Source organism: Aotus nancymaae, unplaced genomic scaffold (assembly GCF_030222135.1).
Source record: "Aotus nancymaae isolate 86718 unplaced genomic scaffold, 86718_ANA_hifiasm-v0.15.2.pri h1tg000014l, whole genome shotgun sequence".
NCBI lineage: Eukaryota > Metazoa > Chordata > Mammalia > Primates > Aotidae > Aotus > Aotus nancymaae.
Window position 1 is genome coordinate 19,325,175 of NW_026988425.1, and position 22,397 is coordinate 19,347,571.

The following is a 22,397-nucleotide window of genomic DNA, read 5'->3' on the forward strand; positions in this document are numbered from 1 at the left end:
GTGGCCTTCCCCATAAGTTATTCATAGCCTAGAGGATATTTCTTCAAGGCCAGCAGGAGACTTTCTCTGTCTCTACTCTGCTACCGCAGAGCCTTGTATAATGTAAGACTTAATAATATCCCATCATTTTGCCATATTATATTGTTGAAAGGAGGTCAGATTTTCATCTATACTCAAGAGAAGAGGATTTTACCAGGAAACAGACATGTCAGGGGTAGTCTTAGAGCTCTCCCTGCTAGATTATGGAAACTATTGATTCACAATGATTTCATGAATTATAAAAAAATTGCCTAATAATTGCAAGTATCATACAGCTAGCTAATGATGTTAGGTAAAATCTAAGTAAGTTTGAATAAGAAACAAGTTTAAGAAATATTTGACATATGTTTGTAAAAATGGAGAATCTTCATGAGGAGAGAGAACCTGAATAGTTCATCCCATATTTTCTTATTTTGCTTTTGATTATAATAAAAAAGCTTATTTGTACTTATTGATTTTACTTTCATAGGACATATATAAGAGTATAATGTTCTTTCTGAACAACTTGACCAGGGCAAGTTGATATTTGAAGAAAAATATTATTGGTTCTTTTACTGAGAGAGAATCTGCAAATAAATATTAAGTGCAAGGGTCTGTAATAGTGCATTACCATCTTCCATGAAGGAATCAAAATCTAATAAGAAAACAGAGTTTCTATACTCTTTTTCTACATAATAAATGCAAAGAGTCATGTGGAAATAAAGCTAATGGAACAAGTAATTATTATCATGTCTCCTGGAGATTTTCAAGAGGAGGCAGGATTTAGAAAGAATATTTAGAATTGGACAAATGGAGGAAAGGGTGATGGGGAGTACCATAGAAAAAGGAATCAGTGTGTGCAAAAGCTGATAGGTTGAAAGAAAAGGTTTAACTTGAGGAATATTGAAAATAGATTTGTGTTTAAGATTCAGAGGAGAAGTGTGATAGAATTTTTAAACTAGTTTAGGGGCAGTTCAGGAAAAAGCATGGATTTCCAGCTGTAGAGTAGGATCACATTTTTCGAGCAATGGGGATTTCTTTTTCATTATTTGTTTGTTTGTGTTTGAGATGGAGTTTCACTCTTGTTGCCCAGGCTAGAGTGCAATGGCACGATCTTGACTCACGGCCACCTCTTCCTCCTGGGTTTAAGCAATTCTCCTGCCTCAGCCTCCCAAGTAGCTGGGATTACAAGCATGTGCCACCATGCCTGGCTAATTTTGTATTTTTAGTAGAGATTGGTTTTTTCCATGTTGATCAGGCTGGTCTCGAACTCCCAATCTCAGGTGATATGTCCGCCTTGGCCTCCCACAGTGCTGGGCTTACAGGCACATTTTTGCTTTTCTTTTTAATTTTAAATGTAATTTTTCTATCCATTAATTGTAGTGGTGATAAAGGAATGAAATGAGCATTTGAGTATATATATACACCCACACACAAACATATATACTTATTTTTATGCTTATTACAGAAAATCATTAAGAACATGGTGATACGGTCTTTGTGCCCCAATCAAATCTGATCTTGAATTGTAGTTCCTATAATCCTCACATCTTGTGGGAGGGACCCAGTGAGAGGTAATTGGATCATGGGACTGGTTATTTCTCTCATGCTGTTGTCATCATAGTGAGTGACTTGTCAGGGGATCTGATGGTCTTATAAGGGGCTTCCCCACCCCCTTGCTCTGCACATTTTATTGCTACCCTGAAGTCTTAACATGGGTTAGGAAGGACGTTTGCTTCACCTTCCGCTATGATTGTAAGTTTCCTGCGGCCTCTCAAACCATGCTGAACTGTGAGTCAATTAAACCTCTTTTCTTTATAAATTACCCAGTCTCAGATATGTCTTTATTAGCAGCATGAGAATGAACTAAAACAGTAAATTGGTACCAGGTAGGGAGGTGCTGCTGTAAAGATATATGAAAATGTGGAAGCAACTTATTTGGAACAGACAACAGGCAGAGGCTGGAACAGTTTGGAGGGCTCAAAAGAAAACAAGAAAGTATGGGAAAATTTGGAACTTCCTAGAAACATGTTGAATGGCTTTGACCAAAATGCTGATAGTGATATGGACAGTAATGTCCAACTGAAGTGGTCTCAGATGAAGATGAGAAATTTGGTAGAACTAGAGTAAGGATCTCTCTTGCTCTGCAAAGAGACTGGCAGCATTTTGCCCCTGCCCTAGAGATCTGTGGAAAATTGACCTTGAGAGAGATGACTTAGGGTGTCCAGCAGAAAAAAGTTCTAAGTGGCAAAGTTTTCAAGAGGAAACAGAAGAAAAGTTTAGAAACTTTGCGGTCTGACTATGTGAAAGAAAAGAAAATCACATTTTCTTGGGAAAAATTGAAGCCAGCTGTAGAAATTTGTCTAAGTAACAAGAAGCTGAATGGTAATCAAAAAGACAATGGAGAAAATGTGTCTAGGGCATGTCAGAGAACTTCACAGCAGCCCTTCTCATAACAGGCCTGAAGACTTAAGAGGAAAAAATGGTTTCCCGGGCCCCACTGCTGTGTGCAGCCTGCATATTTGCTGCCCTGCATCCCTTAGCTAAAAGGGGTTAAGGTACAGCTCAGGCCATGGCTTGAGAGAGTACAAACCCCAAGTGTTAGCAGCTTCCACATGGTGTTGAGTCTGAGGGTACACAGAAGCCAAGAATTGAGGTTTGAGAACCTCCACCTAGATTTCGGAGTATGTATGGAAATACCTGGAAGTCCAGGCAGAAATTTGCTGCAGGGGTGGGGCCCTCATTGAGAACTTCTGCTAGGGAACTATGAAAGGGAAATATGGGGTTGAAGCCCCACACGGAGTCTCCACTGGGACACTGCCTATTGGAGCAATAAGAAGAGGACCATTATTGTTCAGACCCCTGAATGGTAGATCCACCAGCAGCTTGTATCATGTGCCTGGAAAAGCTGCAGACACTCAATGCCAGCCCATGAAATGGCCAGGAGGAGAGTTGTACCCTGCAAAGTTGCAGTCATGAGGCAGAGATGCCCATGGACATGGGAGCCTCTTGCATCAATGTGACCTGCATGTGAGACATGGAGTTAAAGAAAATCATTTTGGAACTTTAAGGTTTAATGACTGCCCTATTGGATTTAAAATTTATATGGGGCCTTTAGTCCTTTTCTTTTGGACAATTTCTCCCATTTCAAGCGTATGTGTTTACCCAGTGCCTGTACCCTCATTGTACCTAGGTGGTAACTCACTTGCTTTTGATTTTATAGACTTGTAGGTGGAAGGGAATTGCTTTGTCTCAGATGAGATTTTGAAGTAGGACTTTTGAGTTAATGCTGGAATGAGTTAAGACTTTGAGGTAATATTGGGAAGGCATGATTGGGTTTTGAAATGTGAAGACATGAGATTTGGGAGGGGGAGGGGTGGAATGATGTGGTCTGGTTTTGTGGTGTCCCCACCTAAACCCATCTTGAATTTTAGCTCCCGTAATCCCCATGTGTCACTGGAAGGACCCAGTGGGAGGTAACTGAATCATGCGTGTGGTTAGCTCCATGCTGTTCTGGTAATAGTGAGTTTTCATGAGATCTGAGGTGTAGGGGGAACCCCACAAATGCTGTGGCAGAATTCTGAAGCTTCAGTCTGTTCCCATATAAATACTGATTTAGAAAAGAATTAGAAATGTAGGCATATAGTTATTCCTTTATATAATCATATATAATCTTATAGTTACTCACTTATAATCATAAAGATATGTACTCAATATAACCTCTAATTTTACTAGTGACTATCGGGTTATGAAACATGGAGCCGAGGTGACATTGTGAACAAAGTGATCCTAAGGCAAGATGCTCTAAGCCCTCTGTGATGCCGCATAAGGGCTGCTGGAGGGCGCCTCGGCTGTGCGGCAGCGCCAGTGCAGTGAAAGTACCCGCTGTTTAGCCAGCTAGGGAAGGAGATGTCCAAAAAGGCTGAGACATCTCCCAGGGGAAATTAGGAAAAACTCCACATCTCCAAGCTCTTGTGGCAAGGCCTGACGACTGTTAGGAGATGTGCAGACATTGGGTGCTTAACTGTCTCCATGTGAGGCTGCGCTTCAGTGGTCACGTTCCATGGCTACTCTCACGCTCTGCTTCTGCACCTGGTTTCTCTTTTTCTTAAAAGATAAGAATTAATAATAGTAACATAATCTTAGTGTCCTTGATATTTCTGACAAATATGCGAAGAGCACTGATGCATTAGCTTTTCTCCTCACTTCAGCTATTGAAAGTCTTGGGCCCCCTATCTTCAAGACACGCGATTTACCTGACCCTATTACCGACCACCATTACCTCACCCCACCTTCCCTGCCCGTTACTTTGTACTCAATAAATGTCAGAGTGTCCAGTGTCACTGCAGGTCTGTGTGCTTTGGCTGGCAGTGGACCCCGAGCCCAAACTCTCTTTTCTCTACTTCTGTGTCCTGTCTTTTATTTCTACAGTTTCTCCTCTCTGCACCAGCAGGGAGGGGCTCACAGAACCCTGTAGGGCTGGACTCTATATCGAGGTTTCATAAGGGGCTTCTCCCTGCTTCACTCTGCACCTCTCCTTGCTGCTGCCATGTGGAGAAGGACACGTTTGCTTTCCCTTCTGCCATGATTGTAAAATTCCTGAGGCCTCCCCGGTCACACTGAACCGCCAGTCAATTAAACCTTTTTTGTTTATTAATCACCCAGTCTTGGGTCTGTCTTTATTAACAGCATGAAGCCAAACTAATACACATAGTTAGTTATTTTGTCTTTGTCCCCAAAATTGTCTTTGTGCTAGATCTTAAAAATTCCTGTTATTTAATCAGGATGACTTTTTCTGATAACATGATCAGATTTACTTTTGTGTAAAGTCATAATTTCCTATTTTCTATGGTTGTGAAATAGAATTTATTATTGAGTAATATAATTTACTTTAAAGTATATATTGCAAATATGCACACACACACACACACACACATACACACATACACACAGAGTAGTGTGTATTCCTAGGCAGACATAGGTAAAGCTTACGTATAAAAATTAAATGTGGGCCAGACACAGTGACTCACACCTGTAATTCCAGCAATTTGGGAGGCTGTGGCGGGAGAATCACCTGAGGTCAGGAGTTTGAGACCAGCCTAACCAATATGATAAAATCCCGTCTCTACTGAAAATACAAAAAAATAGCTGGATATGGTGGCATGGGCCTGTAATCCTAGCTACTCAAGAGGCTGAGACAGGAGAATCACTTGAACCTAGAAGGCCGAGGTTGCAATGAGCCAAGATGGCAACATTGCACTCCAGCTTGGGCAATCAGAGCGGAACTCCGTCTCAAAAAAAAAAAAAAAATTAAATGTTACGTCAATAATACTAATATGTTTCTTATTACAATTTAATAGAGAAAACTTACTACCTTGCAAACTAACTCATTAGCTTGCAATGGTTTCATGGTCGCCAGCAAAAGATTCAAGTCCTATGGCAAATAATTTTATTATTATGTCAGAACAGGCAATGTGAGCTTCGCATTCTTGCTTATTCTCCATGCACCACAAATCACAGAGAAGCAACACAGGTGGGCCTAACCAGACGCTGTAAATGTTGGTTTACATCACCCTGAGGAACCCTGAGTTTAGAAAACACTAAACTTTCATAATGAGATGCCAGCAAATCTGCCCAAACTTTGCCCAGAGTGAAGATATTATCTCAATTAAACTTGAACACACCAGCACACTGTTCTGGAAGGAGATGCCATCACTGTCTTACAACGTTGTTTGTTATACAAATATTTGTGGATAGATAGGCCAAGAAAACACCATCAATATCTGCTAGCATTATGTGCAGAAATGCAAGAGGTTCATTGAGAATTGTTTCCCAGTATAGATTATAGTCCTCTTACTCTTTGGTTTAATACACAAAACTTGTGTTTACACGTAAAGATACATGGAAACATGAGGATTTGATGGAGAGTAACGGCAGTGTAACCCATAAACTTTTAAAAACAACCCTAGATATTGAGCTTTTCATATTAAATGTGTATGTTGGCCTGGTTGTCAGGGAAATGTGATTTTGAAATGTCAGTCTCCATACTAGAACTCTAGCATCAAAAAGAAAATGCTTCCCTTGTTGGTGGAGTAGCTTTGAAATTCAAGGGATTTTTTTTTTCTGAGGCAGAGTCTTGCTCTGTAGCCCAGTCTGGAGTGCAGTGACGCGATTTCAGCTCACTGCAACCTCTGCCTCCCTGGTTCAAGCATTTCTCCTGTCTCAGCCTTCTGAGTAGCTAGGATTACAGGTGCCTGCCACCACGCCCAGCTAATTTTTTTCTATTTTCAGTAGAGACTGGGTTTCACCATGTTGCCCAGGCTAGTCTCAAACTCCTGACCTCAGGTGATCTGCCTGCCTAAGCTTCCCAAATTGCTGCGATTACAGGCATGAGCCACTACACCCAGCTGGAATTTTTGTTGTATTTTGTGAGTTCACGAGCTGGAAGTATTTTGACTCTGAATATTTGATTTGGAATATCCTTATGGAAATTAGATTGTCAATGATAATATAATAGATTATAATTTATTATCAATTAAACTTCACTGGCCACGTAGACAAATTGAACTGTTGATTGGTGAACAAACACAAAATTTTCTTATACTTTGTTTCAATTTACCTGTGGAATATATAATTGAGCAAAAAAAATTAATTGAGGGCCTCGTTAGTGTTTACCTAATGTTTAACTTATTGTACATGTTTTAAAATTAGTTTGACCATATAATTTTTAGGCAAACAATATCATGTTGAGAAAGTAAGAGGATGCTATTAATTATTACACCGTGACAGGTATAAATTAATATTCTGTTAGAGAGATGAGGATGTACAGTCACACTACTTATAATCAGATTATATCACCATCAATTAGATTTGATTTTCTTCTAAAGGGTCTCATACAGGCTTTTTATCTCAGTGAGGGCTGTGTTCTTACTAAAGAAATTGTTAAGTAATGGAAATGAAATTGTTAAGTTGCTTGTTTTACAAGCAACACCATACCAGTATATATTAGAAAATTAGGCAGATTTAGTGTCTCTTTTTTCTGTCTTTCCAAGTTAACTTGAATTCTGTTTTAATATTCATTGCATAACCCATAAAGTTCTAAATTTATTGTGCCATGTTCTGTGTCAAGCACTGTGTTGTGCATTTCCCATCAATTACGTTATTTAATCTTTATTCCACTCTGTGATAGATGTTTCACTATTCTCACCATTTTATAGCTGAAGAAGTCAAAGGAGACTAAGTGATGTGTGCAAAGTCCTGTGACCTATATGGGGTGGACCAGGTTTTGAACCCAGTCGGTCTGACTCTACAATTTGTGTTTTTAGCAGTGTTAAAGCAAACTACATATGACTAAGAAGGACTCTGTACTTTCATATTTGAGTCCTTATGAACAAACTGCAATGTAACTTAATAGGTAGACAAGATTGAAATCCTAACTTAGGAGTATGTCCCTGTAACCAGAGCTGAGTCTTGGCTAATCCCAGCAGCCATACTTCAACCAGTCATATACTCTGAGTGTTCAGACTGTGTTCAAATAAGGCAGATGCCAAGCTGTAACCAGCCTAGCTGTTTCTGTACCTCACCTTGATTTCTGTACATCACTTCTCTTGTATAGTCTATAAATTTGTTCTGACCACAAGGCATCCCTGGAGTATCTCTTAATCTGCTATAATTTTGGGAGCTGCCTCATTTATGAATCATTCATTGCTGATTCTAAAATCATTCATTTTAGAGTTTATTTCAGCTGAAGGTTTTCCTTCAACAGCAGCTATACTCTTTTTGATGTGTATATTATCTTACTAACAAAAGGTCAACATTGTTATTCAGCTATGTGTTTGAGATGGATAATCCGCAGGGCAAACAATATCTAAATATATATGATAATATAAACTAAGAATATCTATTTGCTTTCACTAGATGGTGGGGAAATAGTTGAACAATTAATTTTTTTTCAATTTGCACAAATCAAGAAATGATAAGGATGACCTAAATCCATGAATATTGATAAGCCTCAGTGAGCTGGAATAATTACGTGGTTTGATCCTCGATTCTGCACAGTATCCTCAGAGTACAGATCTCTTGACTTAAGTTTATCAGCTGAACTACATTTTGATAGCAAACATAGAAAATTTAGCCAGTTATGAATAAATAAATTCTACCACTGAGAAAGATAAAAGTGAAATCCTCTTGAAATTACCCACAAGTTTTCTGCCCTCTCTATTATACTGATTTATTCCTTAACCTCTTCTCAGAAACCATAAAACGAAGTTGTGAACTTAGAAAACTGAGTCAGCTAAAGGATCATTTTTTGTATATATCTCTCTGCTCATTAGGGAGATGACTAGAAAGAGAGTCTTTAATTCAGCCTTCAAGTGCTTGAGAAAAAATTTCAACAGAGTCCAGTCCAGATGGTCTAATATTCTAATAAGAATACCAACATAGGCATCAATGAGAAAGAAAAGAAAATAAAACCTTTTATTATAAAGGCATCCAACCAGAGGGATAAAGAGGAAGATATTTCTTTATGGTGTCTAACTAAGGTCTGTTTAAATTAGTTTCATGAAGAATGCATGCTGATTTATTGTTTGCCCCCCCAAAAAAGTGCGATCTAGTCATCTGAGCATCTAAAATGCTCAATTTCATTAGGCTTAGAGAATAATAAAGGAAAAGATATGAGCTGCCTCTCCTGCAACGTGCATACTACTATTGGCTCCATAGCTGGACATTTCTACAGAAACGAAAATGAGAATCTAAACTTACAGTATTATGATGACCTAAGAGACATAAGATAAACTAGAAGTCAGGAAGTCTATTCAAATGCCAGAAGATCCAATGAGACTGACCTCACTTCCTCCAACATCTCTTTTAGTACAAACACATAAGCAGCCAGAATAAGATTAGAACAAACATAATTGTAATACAGCTTGTACTATGTCTTATCAAAGATACTTCTGTCACTGTTTTCCTTCAAGCCAGGCACCCACTGTCATTTCCCTCAGTGGTCCATAACCCAGACTGATCTGCCCACTCTCTTTTCCCCATGGCCTTTATTAGGTGCAAACATAGCATTTAAAAGTGACAGTTTTGTCTAGCATTTCCATTCAAAACCTCATCTGAGCCATGGATGGAGCTTGTAGATATAAAGGTGACGACGACAGAATACCTACACTACAATTTTGCAGATTATGTGATGTAATAATTCTTTGCATAGGATTGAGGAAACGTGGAAGATTTCTCATAAGAGATAATGTTCAAAATGAGTTTGAAGACAATGTTGAAATATTTGTACAGAAATTAGGAAACTGTGTTTTATTGAAGTTTACTAGCCTATGGAAGGTACAAATGCATGATGCTGCAACGTAAATTTCATAATATAGTGGAGATCTGTTTTATTTACTGAAGTTTCTCAAGCATAGATAATTGTCAGATGTGCAATAAGCATTCAATGAATATTTTGTGGAGTGAATGACAGAGTATGATGAATTTTAGCAGCTGCCATTAATTTGATACTGCTGAAAGGGAGTACCAGGAGTTAAAGCTGATGCTGCAGTGCTCAGGCAGCAGTACGATAACAGAAGGCAGGATGTGATGATGTGCAAATACCTGGGTCTACGTTTCATTCACAGTTGTTTCTTTCTGATTTGGCAAATGGATGTGGCTCTGTAGAGGAGAGGTAGAACACTTAAGACAAAGAAAAAACTTTCACTGTCTTCTGATTCCTCAGAACAGGGAACTTTTCAGGGTCCTCAGTGCTCTGGGAAGTTGTTTGAGCTCAGAATAATTGATTAAGAAACCAGGCCATTTCTGATTTTAATTCTATTATATTGTCTGCCTTTTCATTATTGAGATTATAAGGAAAAATGGAGCAGTAGGGCTCCTCATTGTTTAAACTTTTTTTAAAATTTCTAATTTAAGCAAAAAGGTTTGAATGTACAGTAGCAAGGTATGTATATTTATTCTAAAATTGATGAAAATCCATGGGATGCTTTTAAGCAGATGATTGATGGTCCATTTTTATTTTTTTAATTTATTTTTATTATTTATTTATTTTTTTGTACAGATAGTGTCTCATTATGTCGTCCAGGCTAGTCTCCAGCTCCTGGGCTTATGTGATCCTCCTGCCTCAGCCTTTCTAAGTGCTGGGAATACAGGAGTGAGAAACCATGCTTGGCCAGTACGGTATATTTTATATTTTAGGGCACTGAATGTAACAACTGAGTAAAGAAAGAATTGAGGAGAATCAATAAACACACAACAAATAAGGAGAAGTTCATTCATATATCAGTTAACTCCTTCTTGAACAAAGGTGCATTGAGCAACAGACATATTAAAGAATCTATGCTAGCCACAGGGATACAATTATGAATGAGAAAGACTCAGTCTATGTCTTTAAAGGTCTACAATTGAGAAAGGCAGAGAGATAGTGAACTAGTGAGAATAAGTCTGAAGAAAGCTAAAAACAAATGGAAATAAAGAGTTCACTGAGAGCGTGACAGAATAACTTGAAGACCTATCTAAATATATGAAAGATGGGCACAGTGAGATTTAACTATAGGCAGAAATAAATCAGGTAGAAGTGAAAAAGAATGTCGCAGTGTCTTTTCTTGTCTACAGAACAAGAAAAGCACTTAAAGAAATACATAAGCAGCATCCACAGAATCATACTGTGAGAGGGGAAATAATGAGAAAAGAAACTGGAGAAATAAGATGGGAAGAATTTATGATTTTTCCGAAAGTCAAAAAAACACTATTACGGGAAGGCTAAATTAAAGAAAATAAAGGAATGTAGAGTAGTTTATTAAAAGATTAGACTGGGTTAGACAATGATTTTGTTTGAAGTAAAGGTAAAGATATTTTTATATTGAAATCATCAGGAAGGTAAATTGGTAACTGATTAAAATTGGAAAAGGTTAAGGTTTGACTTTCTTCTTCCTGAATGAGTAATGGAAGAGGAGCAGAACTAATTATGGAGGTGTAGATACAAGAGGAACGTTGAGCTCAGGTTAGAACATGCTGAGTGTGAGATAGACAAATTGAGAACGGATCAATAAAATATGAGGTCAGAAGAATGATACCTAGATATAAAATTTATATTTCAGGGCAGTAATGAGATTAAATCTTATTAAATCTGCTATTATTTTTATTAATTAAATGTAACCTATTACTTTATATATATATTATATATACTCACACACAGATACATACATGCAGAAAGAGACTTTAAGAAATTGGTTCAAAGTGATTTTAGAGGCTGGCAAATTTGAAATATGCAGTGCAGCCAGGATGCTGAAAATTCAGGTATGAGTGAATGTTACAGTCCTGAGTTCAAAGCCTGGAAACTCAGACAGAATTTCTATAGTGCAGTCTGGAGACAGAATTTCATTTTCTTTTGGAATCCTCACTCTCTGCTCTTACGGCCTTCAATTGATTTGATAAGGCTCACCCATATTGTAGAGAGTAATCTGCTTTACTTAAAGTCAACTAATTGTCAGTGTTAATTGCATCTAAAATTATATATATATATTTACAGCAGCATCTAGGCTGGTGTTTGATTAAACAGCTGGGCACTAATCTAATGAAGTTTAAATGTAAAAATTAACCCTTACAAGGGCACATGAGAATAGAAGAAGGAAAAACAATATCTTAATCCACAGAGACAAATAATGAGTACTTGAAGGAAAAAGTGCTCCAACTTGTTGAATACTTTTGAGAGGTCAAGTAGCTCAAGCATTAAAAAGCATCCTTTGAACTGACTTTTGCTACTGAACAATAGTAAGGGGTTAATGAACCAGAATTAAAATCCTGATATAAGAAATGGGTATATTTGAAAGATTTTATTTGGTAGTCGCACCTGAACAAATGACTGATGCTGGTTACAAAGGAAAAAATGTCAAGCATAGTCCCTGGCATTAGCCTTGGTCATTGGGGTGAATGTCACTAATTAAGCAGCAAACACACGAAGTAGGTAGACGTGGGAAGATAGAGGTTAAACATATGTGTTCTGTTAGAAATATATAAAATTTGCCTACTTATGGGACATCTAGTAGGGATCAACCCATGTGTTACTCCATTCTCATACTGCTGTAAAGACATACCTGATACTGGGCAATTTAGCTCATGGTTCTGCAGGCTGTAGAGGCTTCTGCTTCTTGGGAGACTTCAGGAAACATATAGTCATTATGGAAGGCAAAGGGTAAGCAAATACATCTTCACATGACCATTAAGAGAGTCGTGGTAGGGAGGCGCTACATTTCTTTAAACAGCCAGATCTTATGAGAATTCTATCATGGGAAGAGCAAGGGGAAAGTCCACCCCCGTGAATCAATCACCTCCCAGCAGGCCCCTCCGCCAACACTGGGAATTGCAATTGAACATGTGGTTTTGCTGGGGACACAGAGCCAAAGTGTATCAAGCATCTTTTGGAATTTATGCATTTGGACAGAGAGATTTGCGAGCATATAAAAGAGGAAAGAGAAAGGCCATTTTCTATATACAACAAACATTAAAGAATAAATAAAGGAAAGGATAGAGGAAGATGAAGAAAATCTTTCTTTGACTCTGTGTTGCCATGCTAAGCTACGAATTGAGAAGTATTTACTATATTGAAACCCATATTATGGGTGTTGTACCCTACATGAGCATATCTTGGCAATAAGATGAAAATTCATCATAAGGCACACTCAGACTTCCTGCAGGGTCTACATCATGTGTCACTTAACAACATGACGTAACCTGGCCTAGGGATTTCCAACCCTGGCCCAGGGATTACCAGGTCTCCATGACAATAGGATTAACCATAAGCTGTTTGCCCTAGAGACAAAGCCATCTCAGCACCGATGGAACTTTCATGAACCTTAAAATAAAGCTTCCCCTTACAAGAGTAGCTTAACCTCCCTTTATGAAAGAAACACCTGGTAGCTGATCCAGACTGAGTACAGAAATAAAATAGGAGGACAAGCCCCCAAGAATCTGAGAATGACCTCAAGACTGAGACCATCTCCCTGAAACAATTTGACCCCTGACTGTATTTGACCAGGGCCACCAGCTTGTACCTGCTTATTATTTTGTAAGGTCACTGCCAGAATAAACTACCTGAACATCAGCCATTGTCTGTAACTCATCTTTGAATCAAATTGGACCAAGGGAGAAAAGTTGCTATGGGAAAGCTGGTTGACTAGGTCCAGCAGATACGCCAAAAGCTTCAATGAGGTTGTAACCCCAAAAGTGCCTGAGACTGGTGTCAATCAATTTAGAAAGTTATTTTAGTAAGGTTAAGGATGTGCCTATAACATAGCCTTAGGCAGTCCTGACAACTTGCACCCAAAGTTGTCAGGGTACAGCTTGCTTTTATACATTTTAGGGAGACATAAGACATCAATCAGTGCAGGTAAGCTTGACATTGGTTTGATTGGGAAGGGAGGGACAACTCAAAGTGGGGGCAGAGGGTTTGTTACAATGAGGGGTTGTGGAGACCAGGGTTTTATAATGCGGATGAAGCCTCCAAGTAGCAGGCTTCAGAGAGAATAGATTGTGTTTCTTATCAGAAGTAATATCTGTATTGATGTTAATACTAGCCAGCTTTTCCTGAATTCTAAAAGAGAGGAGGGTATTAACGTGGTCTGACCCTCCCTTCCTCTATTAGCCTGAACTACATTTTCACTTTAACTTTGGAATACCAATGGCTGAGAGGAAGGGTCCATTCAGACAGTTGGCGGGTGCTTAGTATTTTATTTTGGGCTTAGAGGGTAGAGAACAGAGGCTATCAGCTTAAAAATTGAGCCTCTGAGAAAGTAAACAACTCTCTCAAATTTTGTTAAAAGACAACTATTTCTTCTTCCAATGACTAGATTCTAAAGAAGTCTTAATATTTTCAAGTAACTCTTGGTAGGTGAAATAATGCCCCTTCCCCAGATGTACATATCCAAATTGGTGGAACCTGTCTTTAAATGACAAAATGAATTTTGTAGGTAGAATTAGGTTCCTTTGAGTTAGAAGATTACTCTGGATTGCTTGGATGGGCCCAATGTTAATAATCTGATGGAACACTAAAAGGGGAGCAGGAATGCAGAAGTTTTCATAAGAGAAATGCAAGTATGGAGAAAGAGGCAAGACACATTCAAAGCGTAAGCATTCAACTCACGGTTGCCATGTTTGAAGATGAAAAAGGAGGGGATGGGCACAAGCCAGAGAACAGGAGTGGCCTCTGGAAGCTGGGAATAGCGGTCACCTAGAGCAGCCATCAGGGAAAGGAGAGCTTGAGTCTACAACTTGCAGAAACTATATTCTACCAACAGTTTGAAGGAGCAAGTAAATAGATTCTCCCCTAGATCCTTAAGAAAATAATGCGGCTCTGTCAGTATGTTAGCTTTATAAATACTATGTCAGAACTAGGGGATAATGTAAGCTTCATTTTAAGCTGCTAAATTTGTGGTAATTTGCTATGGTAGCAATAGAAATAAATACACTTGCATTTAGGTTATTTAGGCAAACATATTATGCTTATGATATACTAAATGATAGAAGAAAAAGACTAATTAAAATATGAATGTCAACTAACACTAATTGGCAAACATCTTACACCTATTTTGCTTATATTATGTGCAACAATGCAAAATGCATGCAATGCAAAACTTTCTAAGATTAATCTACATCTAATATTTATGTTATAGCCGAAATGTTATTAAACTGAAGGAATGCATAATTCTGTTTGTTCAGTTTTAAACAATAAACAAAACTCTAGCCTTGATAATGAAGATAGCACAATTTTTTATGTTGTAGAGTTTATCATGTCTAGCAAACTCTCACCAAAATGAAATAGTGCAGCCAATTCTATTTTCTAGCAATAATAAGTTTTTGTTTTACCTTCAGGGTTCTTGAGTCAATTCACCCAAGTGTAGATTGAAATGAACTTTAGCTCCTAAGATTCTTAGACCTATGATACCAAAGTCATTTCCTATATATAATATGTTGACTTCTTTTCTTTCATTTATTTTTTTATACTTTATATTATTTATATTGTACTTGTTCAAAATAAAGAATACTGGTTGCTTTTTATTAGGGAAATAAATCATTGCAAAGAAGAAGATGAGGTACAGAATATTTAGCTTATTTTAGTCCATTTGTCTGCAGTTATACTATGAAATTGAAGTGTGTGAAGATAAATTAGTGAAAGTTAGTCTCATCATAACATTAATAGAACAAGAAATGACACCAGATGTTAATATTTAAGGCTCAATGTGTTCTCACCGCAGGCTATGAAGCCAACAAGATTTAGTTTTTATTTTATTTTTAAATCCACTAAGAACTTTACAACAGTTAGGAAGAGTGTGCTATTCTCTAGTTTATAGAAACAATGTCCCTATTCTACGCTAGTTTTAAATTGTAGTTTTGAAACTTCTCCTTTTGATCTAATATTTTCACTGACTCATTGCTTATAGGCAGAAAAAAATATATATCAAAATAATCTCTTTTTTTTTTAGTTTGTATAAATCAAGTCATAAGAAATAATTTAATTAAAATGTTAAATATCATCTGACATCACTAACAAAATATTAAATTAAATTCTGGCTTTCCAGAACAGGCATAGAAATTTTATTTTTATTTTTGCTCATAATTTTTCTAACACAACCAAACATAACCTTATTATATCCTTTGTTCAGAGTGGTTTATATATAATTTAGTGAATTATAATTGATATCTTGATATGCTAGGTTTTCTAAGGTTACAATAAATATTTAGAGCATGATCCCTCAAAGAATTTCCCATTAAGATGAAGTGAAAAGATAAATTTATAAAAACACATTTGTATTCTTAGATAATAGTCACAATTTTAAGTTCTATTTTATTAGAAAAATAGGTAGTTGAGAATTTATCATGGTTTTCAATCCCAAGCAAAGGAAATTAAGTAGATGAAAGAAACCGTGAGATGTTTTTCAGCAAAGTTACTGATTTGATCTAATCCCGATGTCAATACTCTGAAATACCTAAGGAAACCATTGCCACAGCACTTATCACAGGACACTGAGATGTGATGCTAAATGTGTGTCTGTCCCATGTGACCTCTCTAGATCTCTAGTTTATGATTGGATATTCTTTTAATCTTTGGATTCTGATATTTAACATACACTTATTCTTATATTATGTTCCTAAAATGTATTTGTGTAAAGCATAAGGCTTTACAAGAGGTTTAATTGCAATTAAACCTCTTTAAATGCAATAGCATAAGGCTATTCCAAACTAAAGGGAGAGGGTAGAATTTGAACTGCAGGTTTAACAGCCTCCTGGAGAGTCTTTGTGTCCCTGGAAATCATGAGCATGCTGTCCCACAACCACACCTAAAGATCATTGTCTGGGGTTCGTGGATCTCTTTAGGTGGGTTGCTCTTTTTTGTGGCATTCTGAACATTCCACCAAGGATTTCTGGCCCAGTTCCTCATTTATGACAAAGAAAATAAAGGCCTGAACTCACTCTCTCTATCCAAAACCCCAGATACTCATACATCTTGGATAAACTCTTTGGTTCCACCTGCTCCTAGCAGCTGTTCTACCAAGACAGGTATTTGGTAGTTGACTTAGAGATGGAAGTTAGGAAGTTGGGCATGACAGTGGGACAGCCATCTTCTTGGAATCACCACTCCCATTTCAATTTGTCAACTCTATCTAATTTTTAAAAAATAATATCCCACTTCTGCTCTAATGCATTTTTTTTAAAGTTTATAAAACCTGCCCAAAACTATCTTAATTTAAAATGTGTGCTACTATTTGCCATGTACTGTACCAATCTTACACTTTCCAGTGATACATTTAGGAGCGATTTGACTACTTATAAGTAGAGAGTAAACTTCAAAGCCCTATAAGTAATACTCTATTTTATAACTACCACCTCTCCATTTCAGATTTTCGAAGGAAGTTCAGAAGGAAATGAAGGAAAGGGGAAAGGGACTGCAATCAACAATGTACGCATGAATTAGATGAAGGATCCCTTATGACATCCGGAAAGCCATCCTCTCCTGTAACAAATCTTGAGTTCATAAAATCCTGCCTCCTGTTAGTAATTCTTTGCCTATCCTAAATCAGTTTAGAAATTCTCCACCTTTGTCTGACTATCTGATCTGATATGGTTTGGATATTTATCCTGCTCAAATCTCATGCTGAAATGTATTAGGTTGGTACAAAATTTGTTGCAGTTTTTGCCATTAAAAGTAATGACAAAAACAGCAATTCTTTTTGCACCAACCTAATAATACCCAACGTTGGAGGCAGGGACTGGTGGGAAACTGTTTTGGGTGATGGGGTGGATTGCTCATGTCTTGGTGCTGTCTTCAAGATAGTGAGTGCTTCTCATGATATCTGATTGTTTAAAAATATGTGGCATCTACCCAGCCCTTACTTCACCATCTGCCATGAGTAAAAGTTCCTTAATGCCTCCCCAGAAGCCAAGTAGATGTTTGCATCATGCTTGCTGTACAGCCTACAGATATGTGAGCCAATTAAACCTCTTTTCTTCATGAATTACCCAGTATCAGGCATTTCTTTATGGCAAGGCCTGCAGCATAACACACTATTTAACTCATCAGCAGAAGCTGCCAGCAACATCCCCACCATGCTTGAAAGTTCTTTGCTAATTAAGCTACCTTACTAGCTTACCCTAAGCTTCAAGGTTGATGAGGATCAAGAATAGGCAAAGGAAAAAATAAGACACATAGGAGGGCTAGTGATAGTGTTACAATCTGTGTCCCAACCCAAATCTCATGTGGAATTGTAATCTCCAGCATTGATGGTGGGTCCTGGTGGGAGGTGATTACATCACGAGGCAGTGTCTCATGTTTTAACACCATCCCCCTTAGTATTGTTATGTCAAGAGTGAGTTATTACAACATCTGGTTGTTTAAAAGGGTGTAGCGTCATCCTGTTCTCTCTCTCCCACCTACTCCAGATATGTAATATATGCCCGCATCCCCTTTACCTTCTCCAGTGATTGTAAGTTTCCTGAGGCCTCCCATTCATGCTTCCTGTACAGCCTGCAGAACCACGAGCCAATTAAACCCCTTTTCTTTATAAATGACACAGTCTCAGTTATTTCTTTATAGCAATGTGAGAACAGACTAATACTGAAAACTGGTACTGGGAGTGGGGATTGCTATAAAGATATCTGAAAATCTGGAAGCACTTTTGGATCTAATAATGGGCACAGGTTGTAACAGTTTGGGGAACTCAGAAGAAGACAGAAAGGTGTGGGAAATTTGGAACTTCCTAAAGACTTGTTGAATGGTTGTGACCAAAATCCTGATAGTGAAATGGACAGTAAATTCCAGATTGGGGAGGTCACAGATGGAAATGAGGAACTTATTAAAACTTGGAATAAAAGTCACTCTTGTTATGCTTTAGCAAAGAGAAAAGACTGGTGGCATTTTTGCCCTGTAGTAGGGAATCTGTGGAAATTTGAACTTGAAAGAGATGATCTAGAGTGTCTGGCAGAAGAAATCTCTAAGCAGCAAAGGATTAAAGATGTAGCCTGGCTGCTTCTAAAAGTCTATCTCATGTGCATGAGAAAAGAAATTATCTGAAACTGGAACTTATATTTAAAAGGGAAACAGAATATAAAAGTTTGAAAAATTTCCTGCCTGGCCATGTGATAGAAAAGTAAAACTCATTTTCAGGGGAGGAAATCAAGCAGGCTTTATTTAGGCAAATCAAGAAATTTGCTTAAGTAAAGAGGAGCCTATTGCTTACAGATAAGAAAATGGGAAAAATGCCTGGGAAACATTTCAAGACCTCTTCAGCACTTCCTCCCATCACAGGTCTAGAGATTTAGGAGGAAGGAATGATGACTTAAGCCAGGTTCAGGGCCTGTTACTCTGTGCAGCTTCAGGACATGGCATTCTGCATTCTGGTTGCTCTATCTCCAGCTATGGCTAAAAGGGGCCCAAGTACAGCTCAGGATGCTGCTTCAGGGGGTGCAAACTGTAAGTGTTGGTGGCTTTCATGTGAAGTTAAGCCTACCAGTGGACAGAGCACAAGAGTTGACTTTTGGATCCTTCACCTAGATTTCAGAGAATGTATAGAAAAGTCTGGATGTCTAGACTTTATTTATTTCTGGGAGGTCCACTTATTGTTTCTCTCTCAGCAGGCTAGCTATACTAGTTAATTTTCACACTGCTAAAAAAATACCTGGGAAGTCTGCTGAAGGGATGGAGAACTTCTACTCCATGAGGGCAGGGCAGAGGGGGAAATGTGGAGTTGCAGACTCCATACAGAGTCCCCACAGGGGCACTGCTTATTGGAGCTATGAGAAGACGGCCACTGTTCTCCAAACCTCAGAATGGTGAATCTGCACCTGGAAAAGTAACAGGAACACAATAACAGCCCTTGAGAGCTGCTGCAAGGGCTGAACCCTGCAAAACCACAGAGGCAGAGCTGCCCAGACCCTTAGGAGCTCACCCCTTGCATCAGCAATCCCTGGATGTGAGACACAGAGTCAACAGAGATTATTTTGAAGTTTTGAGGTTTAGTGATTTCCCTGGTGGGTTTTGGACTTACATGGGGCCTATAGCCTCTTTCTTTTGGCCAATTTCTTCCATTTGGAGAAGGGATGTTTACCCATCCTACAGCCCGATTGTACTTTGGCAGTAATTAACTTTTTTATTTTATTTTATAGGCTCATAGGTGGAAGAGACTAGCCTTGTCTCAGTTGAGACTTCAAACTTTGGACTTTTGACTTAATAATGTAATGAGTTAGAACCTTGGGGGACTGTTGGGAAGGCATGATTAGATTTTGCAATGTGAGAAGGACATGAGATTTTGTAGGGGCCAGGAGCAGAATGATATGGTTTTATCTGTGTCTCCTCCCAAATCTCATGTTGAACTGTAATCTCCAGTTTTGAATGTAGAGTCTGGTGAGAAGCGATTGGATCATTGTTGTGGTTTCTCATGGTTTTACACCATCCCCATTGGTGGTGGTGTGGCAAGAGTGAGTTATTCAGACATAGTTGTTTAAAAGTATATAGTACCTCCTTTCTCTCTCCCTCTCCCTCCTTCTCCAGCCATGTTAGATGTGGCCGCTTACCCTTTACTTTCTGCCATGATTGTCAGTTTTCTGAGGTTTCCAAAGCTATGCTGTACAGCCTGCAGAACTGTAAGCCAACTAAACATATTTTTTTTAAATATAAATTACATACTCTCAGGTATTTTTTACAGCAGTGTACCAACAAACTAATATAGCTAGCCTATAGAGAGAAAAACTACATGTGGGTTTCCCAGAAAGAAACACTTGCTTCTGATGAAGAACTAGATTTTTTTTTAAAAAATAGCAAGAACATTAAATTAAAGTGGCAATTTAGAAATCTATTTTCTAAGAATTATTATTTATAATGAAGAGGAAGAGGAGTACAACATTTAATTAGTGATTTAGATCGGTGATCAGCAACACTTTTTCTGTAAAGAGCCAGATAGTAAATACTTTAGTCTTTGCTGCCCATATGGTCTCTGTTGTGACCACTCAACTCTTAGGTAAATAATCACAGAAATGCAGAAATAAATATGCATGGCTACCTTCCAATAAAACTCTATTTACCTAAATAAACAGGGGGCCAGATTTAACCTCTGACCTGTAGACTATCATCGCCGATCTAGATTAAAGAGGAATGTACATATCAAAGCCATGAAAATCCTAATGAAAGCAAAACACAAGCATTTTGAAGAACTGAACCAGAAAAATGTACATGCTAATAAAAAATATTCCATAAATTAGAGTAAAAACATGCTATAATCTTGGAGGAAAATATTATTGTCTTAAAGGTAGTCCTATGTATGCAGTTGACTTTATTAGTAATAATGGTGTATTAGTCAGGCTTCTCCAGAGAAACAGAACCAATAGTGTATGTATGTGTGTTTATGTGTATATAGATATATATATGGAGATTGTATATAGTATATGTAAGGAGAAGATATAAGAAGATTTATTATGGGAGTTGGCATATGTGATCATGGAGGCCAAAAAGTCCTATAATCTGCCATCTGCTGGTGGTGTAATTCAGCTTTAATTTGTAGTGTTGAGAACCAGGGGAGCCAATCAATAACTCTGAATCCAAGGCTGAAGAGCTGAGAGCCAGAGAAACAGGAGAGTAGGGGAGGCATTGGAAAGAGTGAAGATTTGGCCAGCCTGAATTATGTCAGATCAGTATATCATTTCAAGTGGAAAACATTGGAGGAATTGTTGTTTCAGAATGGTAAGTTGAACTGTCTCTTCCTGCATTCAGCAAATGATAAAGATTTCTCTGGGAAGAGTATCCTCTCCATACTGCAGTGAGAAAATAGCCCTGATCACCAGATACTTGGAATCGAAGGCTGCTGTGTACTGGAATAAGCATAGTTAATGAAGTAACCTTTATCTTCCACCTGTTTAACCTCTGCCCACCCACCCAACCTCTGCCCTCATGGTTCCCCTAGAAAATTCCACCACCTTAAACAGATTTTCTTTGTTCTATCATTTCTCATCAAATATATTGCTCTTTGTCTAAAAGATTACAAAAGCATCTTGCTTTGGCAGCTTCTTTGGAATTCACTCTCTTGTAAAGATCCACATGTACATGTAAAACCAGTAACATTTGTGTACTTTCCTTTCTCTTATTTATCTGCTTGGTGTCAATTTGGTCTCTTGATTCAGCTGAAAAGCCTACGAAAAATTGGGATTCGAAGTAATCTCTGACTCCCCTACATGCACTGATGTAAGTCGTGGAGTTGGGACTTTCAAACTTCTATCCAGCTACTTTTCTTTATTATTTACTGATTCAAATGCTAATTTGAATCAGTAAACAATAAAGTCTTTCACAAAGACTCTCATGGACTCACTCAGAAATAATGTTTTATCAGTCATCTGGGCTCCCTTAACCAAGTGACATATAAAATTAGCCATCACAAATGGAAATTTGAAAAGAACTGAGCATTTTAAATTAAAAGATGAGAGAAATACAAGATAAAATGCCAAAAATTCTGTGCCTAGGCTAGTAATATTTTGTTAAAAAAAGAAACACTATACAGTAATACAATGCAGTTTAAGTATTATTTCACTGGTATATGATTTGGGAAAATATAAATTTTTAAAAATATACAGAAAAATTTCTGTATCTCTTTCCTTTAAGTTCTGTCTCGAGAGTCTCCATACAACCATTAGAGATCTTAGAAATTACAAATGAAACAAGGTCAACGTTCCACTCAAAACCACCCATTTTCTTACCGTTACATTAAGAATAAAGTACAAATTTTAAGGTCTTCAAATTGCTTTCTTTCTCTGGTCCTGAACCGCCTCTCTGATTTCAATTTACCATCTTCACCTACCCTTTTCAGCTGGTATCCAACCTAGGCCAGTTTCTCTTTTGTCTC

General features: G+C 37.8%; 1 pseudogene; it reads left to right on the top strand.

Annotated features, from left to right (window-relative positions):
- Positions 1-2,046: 2,046 nt before the first annotated feature.
- Positions 2,047-22,397, top strand: part of LOC105733002 (U4/U6.U5 tri-snRNP-associated protein 1-like) — a 52,077-nt pseudogene continuing 31,726 nt past the window's right edge.